The sequence below is a fragment of the Pseudophryne corroboree genome, unplaced genomic scaffold, assembly GCF_028390025.1.
Source record: "Pseudophryne corroboree isolate aPseCor3 unplaced genomic scaffold, aPseCor3.hap2 scaffold_1949, whole genome shotgun sequence".
Taxonomy (NCBI): domain Eukaryota; kingdom Metazoa; phylum Chordata; class Amphibia; order Anura; family Myobatrachidae; genus Pseudophryne; species Pseudophryne corroboree.
In genome coordinates, this window is record NW_026968589.1 from 66774 (window position 1) to 83490 (window position 16717).

General features: G+C 38.0%; 7 non-coding genes across 7 annotated transcripts; all 7 read right to left on the minus strand.

Moving 5' to 3' along the window:
• Nucleotides 1-757: 757 nt before the first annotated feature.
• Nucleotides 758-831, minus strand: TRNAN-AUU (transfer RNA asparagine (anticodon AUU)). The gene has a single exon. It is a non-coding gene; the product is annotated as a tRNA-Asn (tRNA).
• A 12267-nt stretch (nt 832-13098) lies between these two features.
• LOC135004621 (U1 spliceosomal RNA) lies at nt 13099-13261 on the minus strand. Its single transcript, XR_010205353.1, has one exon. It is a non-coding gene; the product is annotated as a U1 spliceosomal RNA (small nuclear RNA).
• A 152-nt stretch (nt 13262-13413) lies between these two features.
• Nucleotides 13414-13577, minus strand: LOC135004620 (U1 spliceosomal RNA). Its single transcript, XR_010205352.1, has one exon. It is a non-coding gene; the product is annotated as a U1 spliceosomal RNA (small nuclear RNA).
• A 671-nt stretch (nt 13578-14248) lies between these two features.
• On the minus strand, nt 14249-14411 carry LOC135004625 (U1 spliceosomal RNA). Its single transcript, XR_010205357.1, has one exon. It is a non-coding gene; the product is annotated as a U1 spliceosomal RNA (small nuclear RNA).
• Nucleotides 14412-14563: 152 nt separating this feature from the next.
• On the minus strand, nt 14564-14727 carry LOC135004622 (U1 spliceosomal RNA). The gene has a single exon (XR_010205354.1). It is a non-coding gene; the product is annotated as a U1 spliceosomal RNA (small nuclear RNA).
• Nucleotides 14728-15397: 670 nt separating this feature from the next.
• On the minus strand, nt 15398-15560 carry LOC135004624 (U1 spliceosomal RNA). Its single transcript, XR_010205356.1, has one exon. It is a non-coding gene; the product is annotated as a U1 spliceosomal RNA (small nuclear RNA).
• Nucleotides 15561-15712: 152 nt separating this feature from the next.
• Nucleotides 15713-15876, minus strand: LOC135004623 (U1 spliceosomal RNA). The gene has a single exon (XR_010205355.1). It is a non-coding gene; the product is annotated as a U1 spliceosomal RNA (small nuclear RNA).
• Between the last annotated feature and the right edge of the window lie 841 nt (nt 15877-16717).

A 16717-nucleotide genomic window follows, 5' to 3' on the forward strand; every position in this document is an offset into this window, starting at 1 on the left:
AACTTTTACCATTTTAATTTGTTTTAATAGTATATTGACAGTATTGTTTTCTTTCAAAAATCCACTTCATTTTCTTTACCCTATTATTAAAATGGTAATTGACAAAAACAAACTACATTGTCACCAGAAGAGCAATACAAAATGTACAAGTGATATATTAAAATCATCTTTCCAGCTTGAATTTCAATGATGCATTGGGGCAACGATTTTGTGAGAAAACATCTTCACCCTTAAATAAAGATTTTCTTAATTCCTTACCTGTGTGCTAATTAGATATCACCTTGTTTTCACATTAAACAGACTTCCACATGAGAAAGCAGCAAGGATGCAGTGGCGTTAATGTTTCCTGGTGTCAACCTGTATTATTTCAGTAGACATATAAATGAGGATACATCTTGCTGCCTTTCCAATGAAGCAAGTTTAATTTAGTAATAGGTGAAAAACCATCCCTACAAAGGTGTTAATCAGAGACTTGGCTTTGTGGACACTTTTCAGAGAACAAATTTGTTAGCATAAAAATAAAGCCAGAAAATGAAGAGCTGTTTAATCACTCAATTGGATTTTTCTGCCAGCATATTTTTTTTCTCTGCAACCCACTGCTAAATTGTGCTTCCTAGCTGTTTTTTTATAAAATCACTGAATCAAATCTAACTCTGATTACATCAGAGAAGGCCATGTACCCTACACCATAAGAGGGGGTTTGAAATTTTGACTTGTCTACTTAAATATCACCAAAATCTGATCACAAGTTTAATTACGTCCCTGGGTGGGATTGAACCACCAACCTTTCAGTTAATAGCCGAACACACTAACCGATTGCGCCACAGAGACACTTTGCAAAAAGTGCATACTGACAAAGGCTAATAAGCATACATCTAGAACGTTTCCTAGAAAAACATTAAAAAATCAATAATCTGGAGAGTTTTTGTAAGATGTTTCTTCCATCAACCAACGAATAAACACATTGGTACTTTCCCATGATGAGTGAGTGCTTCAGGATCTCTTGCACTTACATGTGCAGCAGAGTACTGCAATGGAAGCATGCTGGACCCATAACCCAGAGGTAGGCAGATTGAAACTATCCTTTGCTAAATGCATTTTTTTTGTTAATTTAAGTAATCAAAACTGGGATTGATATTTTTGCTCTTTTATTTTTACTTAAAGTACAATAACTTTTACCATTTTAATTTGTTTTAATAGTATATTGACAGTATAGTTTTCTTTCAAAAATCCACTTAATTTTCTTTACCCTGTTATTAAAATGGTAATTGACAAAAAAAACTACATTGTCACCAGAAGAGCAATACAAAATGTACAAGTGATATATTAAAATCATCTTTCCAGCTTGAATTTCAATGATGCATTGGGGCAACAATTTTGTGAGAAACATCTTCACCCTTAAATAAAGATTTTCGTAATTCCTTACCTGTGTGCTAATTAGATATCACCTTGTTTTCACATTAAACAGACTTCCACATGAGAAAGCAGCAAGGATGCAGTGTCGTTAATGTTTCCTGGTGTCAACCTGTATTATTTCAGTAGACATTGAAATGAGGATGCATCTTGCTGCCTTTCCAATGAAGCAAGTTTAATTTAGTAATAGGTGAAAAACCATCGATACAAAGGTGTTAATCAGAGACTTGGCTTTGTGGACACTTTTCAGAGAACAAATTTGTTAGCATAAAAATAAAGCAAGAAAATTAAGAGCTGTTAAATCAAGCAATTTGATTTTTTTGCAAGCATATTTCTTTTTCTCTGCAACCCACTGCTAAATTGTGCTTCCTAGATGTTTTTATAATATCACTGAATCAAATCTAACTCTGATTACATCAGAGAAGGCCAGGTACCCTACACCACAGGTTCTCAAACTCGGTCCTCAGGACCCCACACAGTGCATGTTTTGCAGGTCTCCTCACAGAATCACAAGTGACATAATTAGCTCCACCTGTGGACCTTTTAAAATGTGTCAGTGAGTAATTAATACACCTGTGCACTTGCTGGGTTACCTGCAAAACATGCACTGTGTGGGGTCCTGAGGACCGAGTTTGAGAACCACTGCCCTACACCATAAGAGGGGGTTTGAAATTTTGACTTGTATACTTAAAGATCACCAAAATCTGATAACAAGATCAATTACATCTCTGGGTGGGATTGAACCACCAACCTTTTAGTTATTAGCCGTACACACTAACTGATTGCGCCACAGAGACACTTTGCGAAAGTGCATACTGACAAAGGCTAATAAACATTCATCTAAAACGTTTCCTAGAAAAACTTTAAAAAGTCAATAATCTGGAGAGTTTTTGTAAGATGTTTCTTCCATCAACCAACGAAGAAACACATTGGTACTTTCCCATGATGAGTGAGTGCTTCAGGATCTCTTGCACTTACATGTGCAGCAGAGTACAGCAATGGAAGCATGCTGGGCTCATAACCCAGAGGTAGGCAGATTGAAACTATCCTCTGCTGTATGTTTTTTTTTTTTAATTAAAGTAATCCAAAACTGGGATTGATATTTTGGCTCTTTTATTTTTACTTAAAGTACAATAACTTTTACCATTTTAATTTGTTTTAATAGTATATTGACAGTATTGTTTTCTTTCAAAAATCCACTTAATTTTCTTTACCCTATTATTAAAATGGTAATTGACAAAAACAAACTACATTGTCACCAGAAGAGCAATACAAAATGTACAAGTGATATATTAAAATCATCTTTCCAGCTTGAATTTCAATGATGCATTGGGGCAACGATTTTGTGAGAAACATCTTCACCCTTAAATAAAGATTTTCTTAATTCCTTACCTGTGTGCTAATTAGATATCACCTTGTTTTCGCATTAAACAGACTTCCACATGAGAAAGCAGCAAGGATGCAGTGGCGTTAATGTTTCCTGGTGTCAACTTGTATTATTTCAGTAGACATTGAAATGAGGATGCATCTTGCTGCCTTTCCAATGAAGCAAGTTTAATTTAGTAATAGGTGAAAAACCATCCCTACAAAGGTGTTAATCAGAGACTTGGCTTTGTGGACACTTTTCAGAGAACAAATTTGTTAGCATAAAAATAAAACCAGAAAATGAAGAGCTGTTTAATCACTCAATTGGATTTTTTTTGCCAGCATATTTTTTTTCTCTGCAACCCACTACTAAATTGTGCTTCCTAGCTGTTTTTTATAAAATCACTGAATCAAATCTAACTCTGATTACATCAGAGAAGGCCAGGTACCCTACACAATAAGAGGGGGTTTGAAATTTTGACTTGTCTACTTAAATATCACCAAAATCTGATCACAAGGTCAATTACATTCCTGGGTGGGATTGAACCACCAACCTTTTGGTTAATAGCCTTACACACTAACCAATTGCACCACAGAGACACTTTGCAAAAAGTACATACTGACAAAGGCTAATAAGCATTCATCAAGAACGTTTCCTAGAAAAACTTTAAAAAGTAAATAATCTGGAGAGTTTTTGTAAGATGTTTCTTCCATCAACCAATGAAGAAACACATTGGTACTTTCCCATGATGAGTGAGTGCTTCAGGATCTTTTGCACTTACATGTGCAGCAGAGTACTGCAATGGAAGCATGCTGGGCCCATAACCCAGAGATAGGCAGATTGAAACTATCCTTTGCTATATGCATTTTTTTTGTTAATTAAAGTAATCCAAAACTGGGATTGATATTTTTGCTCTTTTATTTTTACTTAAAGTACAATAACTTTTACCATTTTAATTTGTTTTAATAGTATATTGACAGTATTGTTTTCTTTCAAAAATCCACTTAATTTTCTTTACCCTATTATTAAAATGGTAATTGACAAAAACAAACTACATTGTCACCAGAAGAGCAATACAAAATGTACAAGTGATATATTAAAATCATCTTTCCAGGTTGAATTTCAATGATGCATTGGGGCAACGATTTTGTGAGAAACATCTTCACCCTTAAATAAAGATTTTCTTAATTCCTTACCTGTGTGCTAATTAGATATCACCTTGTTTTCACATTAAACAGACTTCCACATGAGAAAGCAGCAAGGATGCAGTGGCGTTAATGTTTCCTGGTGTCAACCTGTATTATTTCAGTAGACATTGAAATGAGGATGCATCTTGCTGCCTTTCCAATGAAGCAAGTTTAATTTAGTAATAGGTGAAAAACCATCCTTACAAAGGTGTTAATCAGAGACTTGGCTTTGTGGACACTTTTCAGAGAACAAATTTGTTAGCATAAAAATAAAGCCAGAAAATGAAGAGCTGTTTATTCACTAAATTGGATTTTTCTGCCAGCATATTTTTTTTCTCTGCAACCTACTGCTAAATTGTGCTTCCTAGCTGTTTTTTATAAAATCACTGAATCAAATCTAACTCTGATAACATCAGAGAAGGCCAGGTACCCTACACAATAAGAGGGGGTTTGAAATTTTGACTTGTCTACTTAAAGATCACCAAAATCTGAACACAAGGTCAATTACGTCCCTGGGTGGGATTGAACCACCAACCTTTTGGTTAATAGCCTTACACACTAACCAATTGCGCCACAGAGACACTTTGCAAAAGTACATACTGACAAAATCTAATAAGCATTCATCTAGAACGTTTCCTAGAAAAACTTTAAAAAGTCAATAATCTGGAGAGTTTTTGTAAGATGTTTCTTCCATCAACCAATGAAGAAACACATTGGTACTTTCCCATGATGAGTGAGTGCTTCAGGATCTTTTGCACTTACATGTGCAGCAGAGTACTGCAATGGAAGCATGCTGGGCCCATAACCCAGAGGTAGGCAGATTGAAACTATCCTTTGCTATATGCATTTTTTTTGTTAATTAAAGTAATCCAAAACTGGGATTTATATTTTGGCTCTTTTATTTTTACTTAAAGTACAATAACTTTTACCATTTTAATTTGTTTTGATAGTATATTGACAGTATTGTTTTCTTTCAAAAATCCACTTAATTTTCTTTACCCTATTATTAAAATGGTAATTGACAAAAACAAACTACATTGTCACCAGAAGAGCAATACAAAATGTACAAGTGATATATTAAAATCATCTTTCCAGCTTGAATTTCAATGATGCATTGGGGCAACGATTTTGTGAGAAACATCTTCACCCTTAAATAAAGATTTTCTTAATTCCTTACCTGTGTGATAATTAGATATCACCTTGTTTTCACATTAAACAGACTTCCACATGAGAAAGCAGCAAGGATGCAGTGGCGTTAATGTTTCCTGGTGTCAACTTGTATTATTTCAGTAGACATTGAAATGAGGATGCATCTTGCTGCCTTTCCAATGAAGCAAGTTTAATTTAGTAATAGGTGAAAAACCATCCCTACAAAGGTGTTAATCAGAGACTTGGCTTTGTGGACACTTTTCAGAGAACAAATTTGTTAGCATAAAAATAAAGCCAGAAAATGAAGAGCTGTTTAATCACTCAATTGGATTTTTTTTGCCAGCATATTTTTTTTCTCTGCAACCCACTACTAAATTGTGCTTCCTAGCTGTTTTTTATAAAATCACTGAATCAAATCTAACTCTGATTACATCAGAGAAGGCCAGGTACCCTACACAATAAGAGGGGGTTTGAAATTTTGACTTGTCTACTTAAATATCACCAAAATCTGATCACAAGGTCAATTACATTCCTGGGTGGGATTGAACCACCAACCTTTTGGTTAATAGCCTTACACACTAACCAATTGCACCACAGAGACACTTTGCAAAAAGTACATACTGACAAAGGCTAATAAGCATTCATCAAGAACGTTTCCTAGAAAAACTTTAAAAAGTAAATAATCTGGAGAGTTTTTGTAAGATGTTTCTTCCATCAACCAATGAAGAAACACATTGGTACTTTCCCATGATGAGTGAGTGCTTCAGGATCTCTTGCACTTACATGTGCAGCAGAGTACTGCAATGGAAGCATGCTGGGCCCATAACCCAGAGATAGGCAGATTGAAACTATCCTTTGCTATATGCATTTTTTTTGTTAATTAAAGTAATCCAAAACTGGGATTGATATTTTTGCTCTTTTATTTTTACTTAAAGTACAATAACTTTTACCATTTTAATTTGTTTTAATAGTATATTGACAGTATTGTTTTCTTTCAAAAATCCACTTAATTTTCTTTACCCTATTATTTTAATGGTAATTGACAAAAACAAACTACATTGTCACCAGAAGAGCAATACAAAATGTACAAGTGATATATTAAAATCATCTTTCCAGGTTGAATTTCAATGATGCATTGGGGCAACGATTTTGTGAGAAACATCTTCACCCTTAAATAAAGATTTTCTTAATTCCTTACCTGTGTGCTAATTAGATATCACCTTGTTTTCACATTAAACAGACTTCCACATGAGAAAGCAGCAAGGATGCAGTGGCGTTAATGTTTCCTGGTGTCAACCTGTATTATTTCAGTAGACATTGAAATGAGGATGCATCTTGCTGCCTTTCCAATGAAGCAAGTTTAATTTAGTAATAGGTGAAAAACCATCCTTACAAAGGTGTTAATCAGAGACTTGGCTTTGTGGACACTTTTCAGAGAACAAATTTGTTAGCATAAAAATAAAGCCAGAAAATGAAGAGCTGTTTATTCACTAAATTGGATTTTTCTGCCAGCATATTTTTTTTCTCTGCAACCTACTGCTAAATTGTGCTTCCTAGTTGTTTTTTATAAAATCACTGAATCAAATCTAACTCTGATAACATCAGAGAAGGCCAGGTACCCTACACAATAAGAGGGGGTTTGAAATTTTGACTTGTCTACTTAAAGATCACCAAAATCTGAACACAAGGTCAATTACGTCCCTGGGTGGGATTGAACCACCAACCTTTTGGTTAATAGCCTTACACACTAACCAATTGCGCCACAGAGACACTTTGCAAAAGTACATACTGACAAAATCTAATAAGCATTCATCTAGAACGTTTCCTAGAAAAACTTTAAAAAGTCAATAATCTGGAGAGTTTTTGTAAGATGTTTCTTCCATCAACCAATGAAGAAACACATTGGTACTTTCCCATGATGAGTGAGTGCTTCAGGATCTTTTGCACTTACATGTGCAGCAGAGTACTGCAATGGAAGCATGCTGGGCCCATAACCCAGAGGTAGGCAGATTGAAACTATCCTTTGCTATATGCATTTTTTTTGTTAATTAAAGTAATCCAAAACTGGGATTTATATTTTGGCTCTTTTATTTTTACTTAAAGTACAATAACTTTTACCATTTTAATTTGTTTTGATAGTATATTGACAGTATTGTTTTCTTTCAAAAATCCACTTAATTTTCTTTACCCTATTATTAAAATGGTAATTGACAAAAACAAACTACATTGTCACCAGAAGAGCAATACAAAATGTACAAGTGATATATTAAAATCATCTTTCCAGCTTGAATTTCAATGATGCATTAGGGCAACGATTTTGTGAGAAACATCTTCACCCTTAAATAAAGATTTTCTTAATTCCTTACCTGTGTGATAATTAGATATCACCTTGTTTTCACATTAAACAGACTTCCACATGAGAAAGCAGCAAGGATGCAGTGGCGTTAATGTTTCCTGGTGTCAACTTGTATTATTTCAGTAGACATTGAAATGAGGATGCATCTTGCTGCCTTTCCAATGAAGCAAGTTTAATTTAATAATAGGTGAAAAACCATCCTTACAAAGGTGTTAATCAGAGACTTGGCTTTGTGGACACTTTTCAGAGAACAAATTTGTTAGCATAAAAATAAAGCCAGAAAATGAAGACCTGTTTAATCACTCAATTGGATTTTTCTGCCAGCATATTTTTTTTCTCTGCAAACCACTGCTAAATTGTGCTTCCTAGCTGTTTTTATAAAATCAATGAATCAAATCTAACTCTGATTACATCAGAGAAGGCCAGGTACCCTACACAATAAGATGGGGTTTGAAATTTTGACTTGTCTACTTAAATATCACCAAAATCTGATCACAAGGTCAATTACGTCCCTGGGTGGGATTGAACCACCAACCTTTTGGTTAATAGCCTTACACACTAACCAATTGCGCCACAGAGACACTTTGCAAAAGTACATACTGACAAAGGCTAATAAGCATTCATCTAGAACGTTTCCTAGAAAAACTTTAAAAAGTCAATAATCTGGAGAGTTTTTGTAAGATGTTTCTTCCATCAACCAATGAAGAAACACATTGGTACTTTCCCATGATGAGTGAGTGCTTCAGGATCTCTTGCACTTACATGTGCAGCAGAGTACTGCAATGGAAGCATGCTGGGCCCATAACCCAGAGGTAGGCAGATTGAAACTATCCTTTGCTATATGCATTTTGTTTGTTAATTAAAGTAATCCAAAACTGGGATTGATATTTTGGCTCTTTTATTTTTACTTAAAGTACAATAACTTTTACCATTTTAATTTGTTTTGATAGTATATTGACAGTATTGTTTTCTTTCAAAAATCCACTTAATTTTCTTTACCCTATTATTAAAATGGTAATTGACAAAAACAAACTACATTGTCACCAGAAGAGCAATACAAAATGTACAAGTGATATATTAAAATCATCTTTCCAGCTTGAATTTCAATGATGCATTGGGGCAACGATTTTGTGAGAAACATCTTCACCCTTAAATAAAGATTTTCTTAATTCCTTACCTGTGTGCTAATTAGATATCACCTTGTTTTCACATTAAACAGACTTCCACATGAGAAAGCAGCAAGGATGCAGTGGCGTTAATGTTTCCTGGTGTCAACCTGTATTATTTCAGTAGACATTGAAATGAGGATGCATCTTGCTGCCTTTCCAATGAAGCAAGTTTAATTTAGTAATAGGTGAAGAACCATCCCTACAAAGGTGTTAATCAGAGACTTGGCTTTGTGGACACTTTTCAGAGAACAAATTTGTTAGCATAAAAATAAAGCCAGAAAATGAAGAGCTGTTTAATCACTCAATTGTATTTTTTTGCCAGCATATTTTTTTTCTCTGCAACCCACTGCTAAATTGTGCTTCCTAGCTGTTTTTTATAAAACCACTGAATCAAATCTAACTCTGATAACATCAGAGAAGGCCAGGTACCCTACACAATAAGATGGGGTTTGAAATTTTGACTTGTCTACTTAAATATCACCAAAATCTGATCACAAGGTCAATTACGTCCCTGGGTAGGATTTAACCACCAACCTTTTGGTTAATAGCCGTACACACTAACCAATTGCGCCACAGAGACACTTTTCAAAAGTACATACTGACAAAGGCTAATAAGCATTCATCTAGAACGTTTCCTAGAAAAACTTTAAAAAGTCAATAATCTGGAGAGTTTTTGTAAGATGTTTCTTCCATCAACCAATGAAGAAACACATTGGTACTTTCCCATGATGAGTGAGTGCTTCAGGATCTCTTGCACTTACATGTGCAGCAGAGTACTGCAATGGAAGCATGCTGGGCCCATAACCCAGAGGTAGGCAGATTGAAACTATCCTTTGCTATATGCATTTTTTTTGTTAATTAAAGTAATCCAAAACTGGGATTGATATTTTGGATCTTTTATTTTTACTTAAAGTACAATAACTTTTACCATTTTAATTTGTTTTGATAGTATATTGACAGTATTGTTTTCTTTCAAAAATCCACTTAATTTTCTTTACCCTATTATTAAAATGGTAATTGACAAAAACAAACTACATTGTCACCAGAAGAGCAATACAAAATGTACAAGTGATATATTAAAATCATCTTTCCAGCTTGAATTTCAATGATGCATTGGGGCAACGATTTTGTGAGAAACATCTTCACCCTTAAATAAAGATTTTCTTAATTCCTTACCTGTGTGCTAATTAGATATCACCTTGTTTTCACATTAAACAGACTTCCACATGAGAAAGCAGCAAGGATGCAGTGGCGTTAATGTTTCCTGGTGTCAACCTGTATTATTTCAGTAGACATTGAAATGAGGATGCATCTTGCTGCCTTTCCAATGAAGCAAGTTTAATTTAGTAATAGGTGAAAAACCATCCCTACAAAGGTGTTAATCAGAGACTTGGCTTTGTGGACACTTTTCAGAGAACAAATTTGTTAGCATAAAAATAAAGCCAGAAATGAAGAGCTGTTTAATCACTCAATTGGATTTTTTTGCCAGCATATTTCTTTTTCTCTGCAACCCACTGCTAAATTGTGCTTCCTAGCTGTTTTTATAAAATCACTGAATCAAATCTAACTCTGATTACATCAGAGAAGGCTAGGTACCCTACACAATAAGAGGGGGTTTGAAATTTTGACTTGTCTACTTAAATATCACCAAAATCTGATCACAAGGTCAATTACGTCCCTGGGTAGGATTTAACCACCAACCTTTTGGTTAATAGCCGTACACACTAACCAATTGCGCCACAGAGACACTTTGCAAAAAGTACATACTGACAAAGGCTAATAAGCATTCATCTAGAACGTTTCCTAGAAAAACTTTAAAAAGTCAATAATCTGGAGAGTTTTTGTAAGATGTTTCTTCCATCAACCAATGAAGAAACACATTGGTACTTTCCCATGATGAGTGAGTGCTTCAGGATCTCTTGCACTTACATGTGCAGCAGAGTACTGCAATGGAAGCATGCTGGGCCCATAACCCAGAGGTAGGCAGATTGAAACTATCCTTTGCTATATGTATTTTTTTTGTTAATTAAAGTAATCCAAAACTGGGATTGATATTTTGGCTCTTTTATTTTTACTTAAAGTACAATAACTTTTACCATTTTAATTTGTTTTGATAGTATATTGACAGTATTGTTTTCTTTCAAAAATCCACTTAATTTTCTTTACCCTATTATTAAAATGGTAATTGACAAAAACAAACTACATTGTCACCAGAAGAGCAATACAAAATGTACAAGTGATATATTAAAATCATCTTTCCAGCTTGAATTTCAATGATGCATTGGGGCAACGATTTTGTGAGAAACATCTTCACCCTTAAATAAAGATTTTCTTAATTCCTTACCTGTGTGCTAATTAGATATCACCTTGTTTTCACATTAAACAGACTTCCACATGAGAAAGCAGCAAGGATGCAGTGGCGTTAATGTTTCCTGGTGTCAACCTGTATTATTTCAGTAGACATTGAAATGAGGATGCATCTTGCTGCCTTTCCAATGAAGCAAGTTTAATTTAGTAATAGGTGAAAAACCATCCCTACAAAGGTGTTAATCAGAGACTTGGCTTTGTGGACACTTTTCAGAGAACAAATTTGTTAGCATAAAAATAAAGCCAGAAAATGAAGAGCTGTTTAATCACTCAATTGTATTTTTTTGCCAGCATATTTTTTTTATCTGCAACCCACTGCTAAATTGTGCTTCCTAGCTGTTTTTTATAAAATCACTGAATCAAATCTAACTCTGATTACATCAGAGAAGGCCAGGTACCCTACACAATAAGAGGGGGTTTGAAATTTTGACTTGTCTACTTAAATATCACCAAAATCTGATCACAAGGTCAATTACATTCCTGGGTGGGATTGAACCACCAACCTTTTGTTAATAGCCTTACACACTAACCAATTGCGCCACAGAGACACTTTGCAAAAGTACATACTGACAAAGGCTAATAAGCATTCATCTAGAACGTTTCCTAGAAAAACTTTAAAAAGTCAATAATCTGGAGAGTTTTTGTAAGATGTTTCTTCCATTAACCAATGAAGAAACACATTGGTACTTTCCCATGATGAGTGAGTGCTTCAGGATCTCTTGCACTTACATGTGCAGCAGAGTACTGCAATGGAAGCATGCTGGGCCCATAACCCAGAGGTAGGCAGATTGAAATTATCCTTTGCTATATGCATTTTTTTTTTTGTTAATTAAAGTAATTCAAAACTGGGATTGATATTTTTGCTCTTTTATTTTTACTTAAAGTACAATAACTTTTACCATTTTAATTTGTTTTAATAGTATATTGACAGTATTGTTTTCTTTCAAAAATCCACTTAATTTTCTTTACCCTATTATTAAAATGGTAATTGACAAAAACAAACTACATTGTCACCAGAAGAGCAATACAAAATGTACAAGTGATATATTAAAATCATCTTTCCAGCTTGAATTTCAATGATGCATTGGGGCAACGATTTTGTGAGAAACATCTTCACCCTTAAATAAAGATTTTCTTAATTCCTTACCTGTGTGCTAATTAGATATCACCTTGTTTTCACATTAAACAGACTTCCACATGAGAAAGCAGCAAGGATGCAGTGGCGTTAATGTTTCCTGGTGTCAACCTGTATTATTTCAGTAGATATTGAAATGACGATGCATCTTGCTGCCTTTCCAATGAAGCAAGTTTAATTTAGTAATAGGTGAAAAACCATCCCTACAAAGGTGTTAATCAGATACTTGGCTTTGTGGACACTTTTCAGAGAACAAATTTGTTAGCATAAAAATAAAGCCAGAAAATGAAGAGCTGTTTAATCACTTAATTGGATTTTTTTGCCAGCATATTTCTTTTTCTCTGCAACCCACTGCTAAATTGTGCTTCCTAGCTGTTTTTTTTATAAAATCACTTAATCAAATCTAACTCTGATTACATCAGAGAAGGCCAGGTACCCTACACCACAAGAGGGGGTTTGAAATTTTGACTTGTCTACTTAAAGATCACCAAAATCTGCTAACAAGGTAAATTACGTCCCTGGGTGGGATTGAACCACCAACCTTTTGGATAATAACCGAACACGCTAACTGATTGCGCCACAGAGACACTTTGCAAACGTACATTCTGACAAACGCTAATAAGCATTCATCTAGAACGTTTCCTAGAAAAACTTTAAAAAGTCAATAATCTGGAGAGTTTTTGTAAGATGTTTCTTCCATCAATCAACGAAGAACATTCAAGCTGATTTCTTGCAGCAGCTGGGCACTGTAACAGCTCCAGAGCTGCTCTGTAAGGCAACTAAAAGGGTGTGGGCCCTGCAGCACTACCTGTAGTTTGCATTGTGCGTTGGAAGGCACAAAGTAAGCAGACGGGAGAAGTCAGGATTGTGCGCAAGGGCATAGAAGGGAGCGGCTCAAGAAAAGAGAAGCGGAAACAGACAGCAAACTAGGCTGGAGAGAGACCTGAGACAAAGAGATCTGAATTATACGAGAGCCGACCAGGGGAAACACAAATTATGCAGTCGAGTTTCCCACATTTGGGGAAATAGCTGGAGCAGCACACACAGAGTGCAATGGGTGAGCCTTGCCCTGGGAGAAGCACCTTCATGATCATAGTATCTCACCTGGCAGGTAAGTAGGAGTTGGGCAAGAGCTGAGGAGGGTCGCTGCTCGGGCACCCCCCTGTCAAGTGAAGGAGATCCAACTGAGGCAGCACAAGAGAACTCTCGAAAGAAGAACAAGGCTAGAGGAAGATCTGAGACACAGAAATCTGGCTTTTACCAGAGCTGACCAGAGGAAAGCACAAACACAGTCCCCCATTACCACAAATAATGCAGTCGAGTTTCCCACATTTGGGGAAATCACAGGGGTCAGCATACCCAGAATGCAATGAATGAACCTCACCCTGGGAGAACAATCTTCATGACCATGGTATCTCCTATGCAAAATAAGTATGATTTGGGATAGGGCTGGGGAGGGCCGCTGCTCAGGCACATCTCTGTCAAGTAAAGGAGATTCAACTGAGGCAGCACAAGGGAACTCTCATCTGGGGACAACAACTGCAGGGAGAACACATATTTTCAGATGAACATGGGAGGGCAGAAGGCTGCCTAATACTGAAGCACCCCCAAACAACAAACCAAATGCAACAACTAGTACAAGCATTCCTGGGGGAAGGCCTGCAGCAGATGGATTTGCATATGGTGATGTCATCCAAGCAGTGGGTCAAAGTTGGCTTCAACCCTCATCTGCATATGAAAAGAGAAAAGGGGCGTGCAGGGCATGGCGGCCTTTTGCGGCGCTTGGATGACCCCTAGTTCGCATTAAACACCTCCACCCTACTTCGGTGTGGGGCTCATGTTGGCTATGCCCCAGCCCCTGAAGCATTCAAGCTGATTACTTGCAGCAGCTGGGCACTGTAATAGCTCCAGAGCTGCTCTGTAAGGCAAGTAAAAGGGTGTGGGCCCTGCAGCACTACCTGTAGTTCGCATTGTGCGTTGGAAGGCACAAAGTAAGCAGATGGGAGAAGTCAAGATAGTGCGCAAGGGCATAGAAGGGAGCGGCTCAAGAAAAGAGAAGTTGAAACAGACAGCAAACTAGGCTGGAGAGAGACCTGAGACAAAGAGATCTGAATTATACGAGAGCTGACCAGGGGAAACACAAATTATGCAGTCAAGTTTCCCACATTTGGGGAAATCGCAGGAGCAGCACACCCAGAGTGCAATGGGTGAGCCTTGCCCTGGGAGAAGCACCTTCATGATCATAGTATCTCACCTGGCAGGTAAGTAGGAGTTGGGCTTGAGCTGGGGAGGGTCGATGCTCGGGCACCCCCCTGTCAAGTGAAGGAGATCCAACTGAGGCAGCACAAGGGAACTCTCGAAAGAAGAACAAGGCTAGAGGAAGATCTGAGACAAATAAATCTGACTTTTACCAGAGCTGACCAGAGGAAAGCACAAACACAGTCCCCCACTACCACAAATAATGCAGTCGAGTTTCCCACATTTGGGGAAATCATAGGAGTCAGCATACCCAGAATGCAATGAATGAACCTCACCCTGGGAGAACAATCTTCATGACCATGGTATCTCCTATGCAAAATAAGTATGATTTGGGATAGAGCTGGGGAGGGCCGCTGCTCAGGCACATCTCTGTCAAGTAAAGGAGATTCAACTGAGGCAGCACAAGGGAACTCTCATCTGGGGACAACAACTGCTGGGAGAACACATATTTTCAGATGAACATGGGAGGGCAGAAGGCTGCCTAATACTGAAGCACCCCCAAACAACAAACCAAATGCAACAACTAGTACAAGCATTCCTGGGGGAAGGCCTACAGCAGATGGATTTGCATATGGTGATGTCATCCAAGCAGTGGGTCAAAGTTGGCTTCAACCCTCGTCTGCATATGAAAAGAAAAAAGGGATGTGCAGGGCATGGCGTCCTTTTGTGGTGCTTGGATGACCCCTAATTCACATTAAACATCTCCACCCTCCTTCGGTGTGGGTCTCATGTTGGCTATGCCCCAGCCCCTGAAGCATTCAAGATGATTTCTTGCAGCAGCTGGGCACTGTAACAGCTCCAGAGCTGTTCTGTAAAGCATGTAAAAGGGTGTGGGCCCTGCAGCACTACCTGTAGTATGCATTGTGCGTTGGAAGGCACAAGTAAGCAGACGGGAGAGGTCAGGATAGTGCGCAAGGGCATAGAAGGGAGCGGCTCAAGAAAAGAGAAGTGGAAACAGACAGCAAACTAGGCTGGAGAAAGACCTGAGACAAAGAGATCTGAATTATACGAGAGCCGACCAGAGGAAACACAAATTATGCAGTCAAGTTTCCCACATTTGGGGAAATCGCAGGAGCAGCACACCCAGAGTGCAATGGGTGAGCCTTGCCCTGGGAGAAGCACCTTCCTGATCATAGTATCTCACCTGGCAGGTAAGTAGGAGTTGGGCTAGAGCTGGGGAGGGTCGCTGCTCGGGCACCCCCCTGTCAAGTGAAGGAGATCCAACTGAGGCAGCACAAGGGAACTCTCGAAAGAAGAACAAGGCTAGAGGAAGATCTGAGACAAAGAAATCTGACTTTTACCAGAGCTGAGCAGAGGAAAGCACAAACACAGTCCCCCACTACCACAAATATTGCAGTCGAGTTTCCCACATTTGGGGAAATCACAGGGGTCAGCATACCCAGAATGCAATGAATGAACCTCAACCTGGGAGAACAATCTTCATGACCATGGTATCTCCTATGCAAAATAAGTATGATTTGGGATAGGGCTGGGGAGGGCCGCTGCTCAGGCACATCTCTGTCAAGTAAAGGAGATTCAACTGAGGCAGCACAAGGGAACTCTCATCTGGGGACAACAACTGCAGGGAGAACACATATTTTCAGATGAACATGGGAGGGCAGAAGGCTGCCTAATACTGAAGCACCCCCAAACAACAAACCAAATGCAACAACTAGTGCAAGCATTCCTGGGGGAAGGCCTGCAGCAGATTGATTTGCATATGGTAATGCCATCCAAGCAGTGGGTCAAAGTTGGCTTCAACCCTCGTCTGCATATGAAAAGAGAAAAGGGGCGTGCAGGGCATGGCGGCCTTTTGCGGCGCTTGGGTGATGTCACAATCCTGACTGTAGGTTTTATATTTGGTGACTTACCCCTGCCATCTGTCCTGGATCCTGTGTCTTTTCACTCACGGAGTTAAACAGCTTGTCAGTTTTCCTGAGTTCTCTGCCTGAGAGGTAATAGGTAATCAGCTCCACCTGTGGTGATCTCCTGTGTGAGGCTGAATTCAGTAATCTAAAAGCAAGCATCCTGTGTTTTGCAGAAGTCCAGGCTTCAGTGTTCTCTTGGCCTGCTAGGCCTCATTCTACATCACAGCCTTGGCTAGAGTAGTCACATGACAGTGACATCACCTAATCCTGCCCACCAATCATCAAGGACCAGGAAGTATAAATCAGGAGGCTGAGTTGGAATCTGGGCCAGTTCCTTGTGTCACATACAGCTTTGTGTGGGTCTTAAGCTGAGCTCCCTAAAGGTAACCTTTGTACCTAAGTTCCTGTGGAAACTCTGTTCCCTTGTTACCGTTTGGTTTATTTGTGT